This window comes from Lepisma saccharinum, chromosome 13 (assembly GCF_977018435.1).
Source record: "Lepisma saccharinum chromosome 13, izLepSacc3.1, whole genome shotgun sequence".
Classification (NCBI taxonomy): Eukaryota; Metazoa; Arthropoda; class Insecta; order Zygentoma; family Lepismatidae; genus Lepisma; species Lepisma saccharinum.
The window spans coordinates 71,150-81,996 of NC_139241.1; the positions used below are offsets into that span (position 1 = coordinate 71,150).

Sequence of the window (10,847 nt, forward strand, 5' to 3'; positions counted from 1 at the left end):
CGAGGACCTAGCGTGTGAAAACGAGGTTCTAAAAACTTTAAATGAAGAACTCAAAAATGATAAAATTTTCCTACAAAATGAATTAACACAAAGAGGAGCAGAAGAGGTACAGGGTAAAGGATATGATGACTACAGTACGTATGCAGGAAGAGTTAAAAGAGTAATAAATATTAAAGATCCCCCAAGACCTAGTAGAATCTCCAAACCAACTTTGTTCATCAAGGCAAACAGTAAATCTCCAAGGGAAATTCAACAAATTATTACATCCAATATTAAACCTAGCAGAGATAAGATAAGGGTGACAGACATAAGAGCCACAGCAGAAACCCTAATAGTAGAACTTGCGACAGAACAGGAACTGCACAAACTCGCCACAAATGAAAGTCTGATTAACAAAGGCTTAAGAATGGAAACTATTAAAAAGAAGAACCCTAAAATCATTTTATATGATGTTCCGAATTACTACCAAGAAGAAGATCTAATGGATGAGTTGTATGAACTAAACTTTGAGGATTCTATGACAAAAGAAGAAATGAAAGCTCGCCTGAAAATAGGTTTTAAAACAGGGAAAAGAAACGATAAATCCTCCCACGTTGTATTTGAAGTCTCACCTGCCATGAGAAACATCATAATTAGCAGAGAGAAACTGTACTTAAATTATATGACAGTAAATGTTAAGGACTTTATTTCTCTACCAAGATGCTATAACTGCCATGACTTGGGTCATGTAAATAAACATTGCAAAAGAGCGAAGAGATGCAAGAAATGTGCAGAAGAACATGAAGAACAACAGTGTCAATCAACTATATCCATATGTGTTCCATGTAAAATCAGGAAAAGAGACTGCAACCGTGAACAATGTCCAACTTATAGGGAACTATACGACAGATTGTTATCCAGAATCAATTATGAATAATCTAAATACAAATGTTTATAAGCAAAAGACTGATAAATTAAGAATCGTGCAGTTGAACACACAAGGAGCTAAACTAGTCACAGAAGAGGCTATCAAATATATCGAAAACAACAACATCGATATAGCTCTGATTCAGGAGCCATATTGTCACAAGGGCAGACTTATAGGTTTGCCAAAAAAGATGAGATGTTTTACCACCTCGGAGAAACCGAAGGTGGCAACAATAGTTAACAATACAGAAATAGAAACATTGTGGCACCAGAATCTGTCAACAGTACATTGTGCTGTTTTGGAAATTGGTATTGGAGGTGATTTATGGACGTTGATAAACTGTTATTGTCAATTTAAGGATCCAATTGATCCATACATCGATATTATGGACAGAGCTCTCACAAGTGTATCCAATAGTAAAATACTAATTGCGATGGACTCCAATGCAAATTCAGAATTGTGGTTCAGCAATAAAACGGATGATAGGGGACTAGCAATGGAGGAGTTCATTGCGTCAAGAAACCTGTTTGTTGTAAATTCTCAAACAAGAACCCCAACTTACTGCAATAAATATGGTTGCTCATCTAATATAGACGTGACACTTATAAATCAAAAAGGGCGGAAGTATATAGATAACTGGTGGGTGAAAAACCTAACAGAGAGTGACCATAATACTATTGGATTTAATGTTACAATATCCAACTACAGTAGTAATGGCAGGAACACCAGTACTCGGAGTTTGAGGAAAATTAACAAGAGGAATTGGAGTATCAGTGAGCAAAACTTGATGAGGAAACATTTTGAAAATAAGCTCTTCTATAGTCAGATTGGCACTGAAAAAAGTCTGGAGACGAATCTTCAAAGTGTTATATCTGCATTGAAATACGCAATAGAAATGACAACAGGAAACCCACATATTACTAAGCCTAAGCAATGGCCCGTATACATACTAAGGCGAAGAACGATCACGCGAAAATTGAGGAAGCTATACCAGAAATCAAGAAATGAACGAGAACGTTTGTATCATCTTGAAAAATACAGAAAATCCAAATGGATGTATTCCAGTCTTATTAAACAGTTTCGTATCAGCTCATGGGCGAGATTCCTTGAGAAGGAGCTGGCCGGGAATCCTTGGGGAATTCCCTACAAGATCATTACAAATAAACTAAGAACTAAAACGACTCTTACAACGTTAAGAATGAGAGATAATACGTACACTGAATCTTGGGGGGACACAGTAGAATACCTCATGGAAATGTTACTCCCGGTGGACAAGATAGAAGAGGATTCTCCAATCCAGACTGAAATCAGGGAATGGGTGGAGATTGGATACGAGAACAATACCCTAGTAATTCCTTTTGCACTTGAAGAAATAGCTAATATCATAGATTCCCTAAGGTGTGGAAAGGCCCCTGGGCCGGACAGAATAACCAATGAGGTTCTTAAAATACTTAAAAATGAACTACTTCAGGTTCTCCAAATCATATACAATCAATGTCTGGCAGGAGGCCGGTTCCCCGAACAATGGAAAATAGGTAAGCTGATAGTTATACCTAAAGATGTTCGAAGAGACCCGACTGAAGTAAAAACATACCGGCCCATTTGCTTATTGGACAATATAAGCAAGGTACTAGAGAGATTGATAGCTAAAAGACTAGATGAGAGGCTATCATTAATGGAAAATTCTGGTAGGCAGTTTGGGTTCAAACGTGGACTGTCGACAGAGGATGCTATAAACAATGTAATTGAAACAGTCCATTCGAATCAAATGAAATACGTCCTGGGAATCACGCTGGATATTGGTGGAGCATTTGATAATCTCTGGTGGCCCTATGTCTTAAAAGTACTTAGGGACTTGCAAATACCGGGACCTCTATACAACATCATTAAGGATTATCTCAATAACAGAAGTGCTTACTATGAACATGGTGAAGAGCGAATCCTTAAAAACTTAAATAAAGGATGTCCTCAGGGCTCTGTCCTGGGACCATTGTTATGGAACATAGCAATTGAGCCACTCCTTGCAAATCTACAAAGGGAGGAATCAGTCCTTCAAGTTACGGCGTATGCGGATGACATTCTAATCCTGGTAGATGCATCAAATAGATTAGAATTGGAGAGAAAAGCCTTACAGACATTTGGAATAGTGAGACACTGGGCACAAGAATCTAAAATGGAGATAGCTAGAAACAAAAGCTATCACATATTGCTAAAGGGCAAGTTACAAAGAAATCCCACGGTAAAATACAACAACTCGAATATTGGTAGCTCCAACATAATAAAATACCTGGGTGTTACAATAGATGTAGGGTTAAACTTCAGATCGCATATCACTGAAGTGATAGCCAATGCTAAAACTGCCCTGCATAATGTGCTCAGTATGGGGAATGAGGCCAAGAAGATAGGATTCAAACTCTCCATCTTGTACTATAGGGCGATATTTATTTCGAGAATTTGTTATGCCGCATCGGTATGGACTCGGCTGGTTGGGCAGGTCGGCATTAAGAATCAACTAAAAACTGCACAGAGAAATGTGCTGTTGCGTATCTTGGGTGCCTATAAAACAACATCAACCAATGCCTTAATAGTGCTTGCAGGAGTGCTTCCTCTAGATCTGGAAGTCATTCGGTCATCGGCAAGATATTGGCTTAAGAAAAGAAAACTTGATAAGGTGCAGGAATTATTGGGACGAATGGTAAATACAAACAAAGAAATTGAAGATCACGTCTGGATGCTTTGGCAAAAAGAGTGGACAGAATCATCAACTGCAGCTCGAGTCAAGGAATACCTGCCCAAGGTGGATTGGAAACACCGACGGGGGAATTTATATCCAACAAGTGGCTTGGTTCACTACATTACTGGACATGGGCCATACGGAGTGTACCTTAAACGATTTAATCTTCGTTCAGATGACTTATGTGAGGTGTGCAGCGTGAAAGATACTCCCGAACATACAGTTATGGATTGCAAGCAGCATGTATGCAATATTATTACCAAGTATCGGAAAATAGTGCGAGGAGTGGAATGGAGTGAAGGGTTTAAGGATATGGGAGCCTTCCAAGTTCTGAATAAACTCGCGGATCTCATCTCAAAAAATGAAGGACAACTTTACAGCCAAAATCCAAGGTCAAGTGCTACTATAGAAATTCAATCACCAATACGAAGAGACATAAGCATCAGACGCAGCTCGAGACAAACAACATCCAGACGAAGAGGAGTGGATAGTGTAGTGGATGAGGAAGCAGAAAAGGAGCTAAAGTTTTATGAGAAAGGACCAACGTCCATCAACAGAAGACACTTCTATATCAAATCGCTAAGGGGAAGTGGTTTACTCAAATAAACATTCAATAAACCATCAATAGAAGTGAGTATGTTGCAGATTAAGTTCTGCAAGAAGAACATAAGAAGAAGAAGATGTCATGTCCTTTAGTTTATCACACAGCTTTAAACCTCTTGAAGAAAGGAAAGAAGTCCAGGAACATCTATCACATGAACCAGCAGTAGATGTGAGTGTGCTGCAGATTAAGTTCTGCAAGATGATAAGTAAAAATGTTATGTCCTTCTAGTTTATCTCTCAGTTAAATTAATTGAACATCCATCATATGATGTAGCAGTAGATATGAGTGTTTCGCAGATTAAGTTCTGCAAGAAGAAGATAAGAAGAAGAGGAAGAAGAAGAAGAAGAGAAGCAGAGAAGATAAGAAGAAGATGCTATGTCTTCTCAGACTTGAACCTGCTGAAGAAAGAAGAAGAAGCCCAGAAATACCTATCATATGATCTAGCAGTAGATCCGAGTGTGCAGCGGACTAAGCTCTGCAAGAAGATAAGATGAAGATGTCACGTCCTACCAGTTCATCAATTAGTTTTAAGCTAGTCTGAACATCCATCATATGAACTAACAGCAGATGCTAGTGTGCTGCGGATTAAGTTCTGCAAGAAGAAGATAAGAAGAAGATGTCATGACCTTCTAGTTCATCACCCAAGTTTTGAACCTGTCTGAAGAAAGAAGAAGATGTCCAGGAACACAGTTTACTGGTGTTCCTTAATTTTAAAGATTCCTTACCACTTTTAAGGAACAACTTGTCTAAGGACTTGAACAAGAATGGGCCTCTTCTAATGGCAATCTCAACAAATCTCGTTTCATTACAATTGGCCGTACTTGGCCATGGTCTAAGGACCTGAATTAAATTCCTTTTCTTTCTTATCATAATATCAATTTCACTCTTTTAATTGTTTTATTATATTTATCTTATTTATCTTATTTATCTTATCTCTATTATTACATTTTCTTATTATTTTTATTATTGTATTTTATTATCATATTTTATTATTATTATTCATATCCATATTATTCAATTCTTCAATAAGGATATACACCTTGGGTTAATTCTAGGTACCAAGGTTCTTATGACCTCTCCTTCCCAAACATATCCCAATCCTTAGAGGGGCACAACCGCTCCCAGCCAAACTTGCAAGCAAGAAATGCAATCAACGGAAACTACGCTGGGAGAGAGGGTATGTTTGTGTGTGTGTGTGTCCCTACCTACTGTCTAGCGAAACCACAGCCAAGGGAACGGGCTTGGAGAATGTCAGCGGGGAAAGAAGACCCTGTTGAGCTTGACTCTAGTCTGTCGCTGTCGGGAGACGTGACGAGGTGTAGCATAAGTGGGAGGGCTCCTACGGGTGCCCGCCGGTGAAATACCACTACTCTCACTGTTTCCCGACTCACCCGGTTGGGCGGGACGCGGGCGTCGGGGTTCCCCATCCTCGTCGCACGCCGTTCGCGAACCAAGGCCCCTGCTACTGGCCGGCCGGACCGGACTCCTGGTCCGTGCCGGACAGGGGGCCGACCCGATCCGGGGACAACGGCAGGCGGGGAGTTCGTCTGGGGCGGAACATCTGTCAAAGGATAACGCAGGTGTCCTAAGGGCGGCTCACCGAGGCCAGAAACCTCGGGTAGAGCGAAAGGGCAAAAGCCGCCTTGATCCGCACCCTCAGTACGGGTGGGACCCGGGAAACCGGGGCCTATCGATCCTCCCCGTCCGAAGGATCTTCGGCGGGAGGTGACAGAAAAGTTACCACAGGGATAACTGGCTCGTGGCCGCCAAGCGTTCATAGCGACGCGGCTTTTTGATTCTTTGATGTCGGCTCTTCTTACCGTGGGGACGCAGCGCTCCCCGAGCGTATGATTGTTCACCAACCAACAAGGAACGTGAGCTGGGTTTAGACCGTTGTGAAACAGGTTAGTTTTATCCTCCTGGCGTTTAGAACGCGGCCAAGGTAATCCTGGTTAGTACGAGAGGAACCCCAGGTTCGGACCAATGGTACCGCGCTGGTTCGATCGAACCTTGGTGCGAAGCTACGTCCGACGGCTGAAGCCTGATCGCCTCTAAGGCCGAAGCTGTGCCCGGAGCTGCGTGACCGTGGGTCCCTGCACTCTGAAAGGCAGAACCACCAACGCTGGACCCCCTCACGGGGGACCGGTAAGGCGGGGAGCCACCAAACGGGTGGGGAAACTCACCCAAGGCTCCCCGCGAGTAGTGCCATCGAGACTCCGCCCACTTGCCCCACTGACCGAGGTCTTTGGGATTCTAGATGGGGATTCACGGGGTAATCAAGCACTCGGACGTAGGGACCCTTGAACCACTCGTAGACGACTTGAGTATCTGGCGGGGCGTCGTGAGCGGTGAAGCCTCCGTACGGTGGCGACCCGTTGAAAGGCAGCCCTCGCTTGCAGGTTCGTGCTGTCGGCTGCACGGCACCTGATTAAAGCAAGCAAGCAACTCCTATTCTCTGTTAGGAGGACCCTTCCGGGACCTTCGCCGGGAGTCCAGACCCCGGTTTCGACCGGGGGAGGACACCCAAACCGGCAGCCGGCACTACGCTGGTGGGTGGTGCCGGCCACCGGGGCTTCCAGCATTTGGCGGATAGCTGGACTTGGGGTTTATCACCCAGCCGGCCAAAAGACTGACAACCCAGGTTAACCTGGGAGTGCGGAAACGCTTGGAGAATGTCAGCGGCGGGGAAAGAAGACCCTGTTGAGCTTGACTCTAGCCTGCCGCTGTCGGGAGACGTGACGAGGTGTAGCATAAGTGAGGGCTCCTTCGGGTGCCCGCCGGTGAAATACCACAATGTAAGTGACAGGCACTTGGAAATGTGCATTCATGAATGAATGCAATGCGTGAGTCTGCCACCTTGGAACCTGATGTTGAGCCTTTCGATGACGGTATCTATATAATAGAAACTTGAGGAGGCGACATACTGCCAGGAGCACATCACCGGCGCGGGGGAGCGAAGAGAGCTCTCCCTTCTCCGGCTCGGCGGTCCCAACGTTTGGTTGGAGATCGGCGAGCATTCGGAGGCGCTTGGGTTGGTCGGCTTGGTGCTGTCCATTCCTCGGATGTGACTCTACACGGCGGTGGACATTTAGGAAGGCCTTCTGGGCCTTCCCACGGGGGTCACCCTTTCTAATAAGGGCGATCCCCAAGCCATCGGCCGGCATGCGGCCGATGGGGCTTCCGGCGGGTGGCGGATCGCCGGACTATGGGTTTGTGGGTAACAGATTGCGTTGTACCTATAACCCAGCCGCCCAAATGCTTAAGACTCTAATCGGCCTTCGAGGACGGGACCTATATAATAGGAGCTTGAGTTGGCCAAATTCAAGTATGTGCCAAATGAGGGTCCAACTTTGGTAGGGTGACGTGGAAGTAAGCGTTCCTCACTATTCCGTGCCGCGGAGGGGCCCTTGGTACGTGGTACGATGGATGCTGTAGGTGGCCGAAAAATCCTCACCTTCTTTGCGAAAGGCCACTCGCGGAGAGGTTTGGTTCTGTCATCCCTATCGTCGTTGGAACCAGATTTGAGCACTTGCTGAAATTGAGAGAATCCGCACTCTCGCAAGAAAGAAAGACCGATGCCTGCCAAGCATCTTAAACGAATGCAGTTGGCCGACCAAGGTGAGCCACTGCGAGCAAGGTTTGAGCACTTGCTGAAAGCGAGAGAATCCGCACTCTCGCAAGAAAGAAAGACCGATGCCTGCCAAGCATCTTAAACGAATGCAGTTGGCCGACCAAGGTGAGCCACTGCAAGCAAGATGGGTACTTGCTAAGAACAGATCCGCGCGGAGTTCGTGATGTCGGTTTCACGGCACCCGGCGGTTTCTGTCTGTCTCTTTAAGGATGCCCCCTCGGGGGCATTCGCCGGGAGTCCAGACCCCGGCCGGTTTCGGCCGGCCGGGGGAGGACTCCCTAACCGGCAGCCGGCACCCACGTGCCGGCCGGCGGGGCTTCCGGCATGTGGCGGATAGCTGGACTTGGGGGTTTTTGGGTCCGTGTACGGCACGGGACCCTACAACCCAGCCGACCAAAATACTGACACCCCAGGTTAACCTGGGAGTGCTGAAAGGCTTGGAGAATGTCAGCGGCGGGGAAGGAAGACCCTGTTGAGCTTGACTCTAGCCTGCCGCTGTCGGGAGACGTGACGAGGTGTAGCATAAGTGGGAGGGCTCCTTCGGGTGCCCGCCGGTGAAATACCACCAATCCCGACGGTCGGCTCTTGCTGTAGAGCACTGGAAATTGGCGTTGATGGTGCTTGGCGGAGGTAGGAGAATGCGGATGATTCTGCAATGAATGGCAATCGGTGCTGGGTAGCCGAGTGCTGGGCTGAAGAGAGTGTCGTCTTCAAGACAGACACCTGCGGAGCTTGAGACTCTAGTCGGCACGTGTGTGCCTGCCTCCTTGAATCGAGCCTTCGATGACGGGACCTGTATAATAGGAGCTTGAGTTGGCTTGCATTCAAGTATGACGCCCTGGAACTGGTCCGCAATCTTTCTTACCTCACCGCCTTCACACCGAGCTGCCGCGGAGAGTCACATCCGCGGAGTGCACGGCACCGACGCGGGGGAAGATTATTCTCCCGCAGTTACCAGTTTACTTGGTGACATCCGATCCAATGTTTGTATAGGTGTGCAATTTTATCTCTAAAGGAAAGGTGACAGGACTTGCCCGGCAGTCACATCCATCGGAGGAGGGCCTCCACCCGGGGCTCTCCGCCGGAAGTCCAGACCCCGGCCGGTTTCGGCCGGCCGGGGGAGGACTTCCAAACCGGCGGCATTCACGCAAGTGTTCGCCGCCGGGGCTTCCAGCATGTGGCGGATAGCTGGACTTGGGGTTTTTGGGTCCGTGTACGGCACGGGACCCTACAACCCAGCCGACCAAAATACTGACACCCCAGGTTAACCTGGGAGTGCGGAAAGGCTTGGACAATGTCAGCGGCGGGGAAAGAAGACCTTGTTGAGCTTGACTCTAGCCTGCCGCTGTCGGGAGACGTGACGAGGTGTAGCATAAGTGGGAGGGCTCCTTCGGGTGCCCGCCGGTGAAATACCACCAATCCCGACGGTCGGCTCTTGCTGTAGAGCACTGGAAATTGGCGTTGATGGTGCTTGGTGGAGGTAGGAGAATGCGGATGATTCTGCAATGAATAGCAATCGGTGCAGGGTAGCCGAGTGCTGGGCTGAAGAGAGTGTCGTCTTTAAGACGTACACTTGCGGAGCTTGAGACTCTAGTCTGCACGTGTGTGCCTCCTTGAATCGAGCCTTCGAGGACGGGACCTATATAATAGGAGCTTGAGTTGGCTGCATTCAAGTGTGACGCCCTGGAACTCGTCGGCAATCTTCCGCAGCTCACCGCCTTCACATCGAGCTGCCGCCAGCGACGTGGAGAGTCACATCCAAGTAATGCTCAGCACCGACGCGGGGGAAAATGATTCCCCCGCAGTCACATCCATCGGCAGCGCAGGTGCGCGCAATGTTTCCACCGAAGTGGAGAGTCACAGCCAGGCCAAGTGTAGCAATAGAACCTGATTGAAACAAGCAACTCCTAGAGTAGGAGGGCCTCCACCCGGGGCCCTCCGCCGGAAGTCCAGACCCCGGCCGGTTTCGGCCGGCTGGGGGAGGACTTCCAAACCGGCGGCCGGCACGCATGTATCGGTCGCCGGGGCTTCCAGCATGTGGCGGATAGCTGGACTTGGGGTTTTTAGGGTATCCCGTGACTTGGTTGCCCTACGACCCAGCCGACCAAAAGACATGCATCCCAGTTTAGCTCGCTGTAGAGCACTGGAAATTGACCGGCACTTGTAAATGTGCCGGCAGATAGAGGTGTCTTGTGCAGTTAGGTTGAGCTTAACTGTAGAGCACCGGACCAAAAGCACGTTAATAATGATTGAAATTGACCGGCACTTGTGCCGGCCAGCATTCAACCGTATATCGGTTGATTGAGCTTAAGACTCTAGTAGTCGCATTTAATGAAAGTGCATGAATGAATGAATGCAATGGAGTAGGAGGGCTTCCACGCGGAGCTCTCCGCCGGAGGTTCAGACCCCGGCCGGTTTCGGTCGGCTGGGGGAGAACTTCCAAACCGGCGGCCGGCACGCATGTATCGGTCGCCGGGGCTTCCAGCATGTGGCGGATAGCTGGACTTGGGGTTTTTAGGGTATCCCGTGACTTGGTTGCCCTACGACCCAGCCGACCAAAAGACATGTATCCCAGTTTAGCTCGCTGTAGAGCACTGGAACTTGCAAATGTGAAGTTAGGCACTTGTGCCGGCCAGCATTCAACCGTATATCGGTTGATGGAGCTAGAGACTAGTCGCATTTAATGAAAGTGCATGAATGAATGCAATGTTTGGTTAACGCTCACACCTCCTGTGTTGATGGTGCTTCGCAGAGTCGCAAACCCATACGAATGCTGTGCGGGGAGAAGTTTGTGGAGAAGGGTTATTCTCCCAGCACCTTTACTTTTAGCGGTAATCTGTGGAGCAAAACCCGTATAGAAAGTCAAGCTGGGAAGAAAGCAGAGATAAAAATTTCTGTGTACCATTGCCACATTGCGGTGCTGGTAGAAGAAGTTTGTGGAGAAGGTCTATTCACCCAGCACCTTTACTTT

The 10,847-nt window shown here is 47.6% G+C and overlaps 1 pseudogene; it reads left to right on the plus strand.

Annotated features, from left to right (window-relative positions):
• Positions 1-5,411: 5,411 nt before the first annotated feature.
• On the plus strand, positions 5,412-6,648 carry LOC145997914 (large subunit ribosomal RNA; annotated as a pseudogene).
• Positions 6,649-10,847: the final 4,199 nt, after the last annotated feature.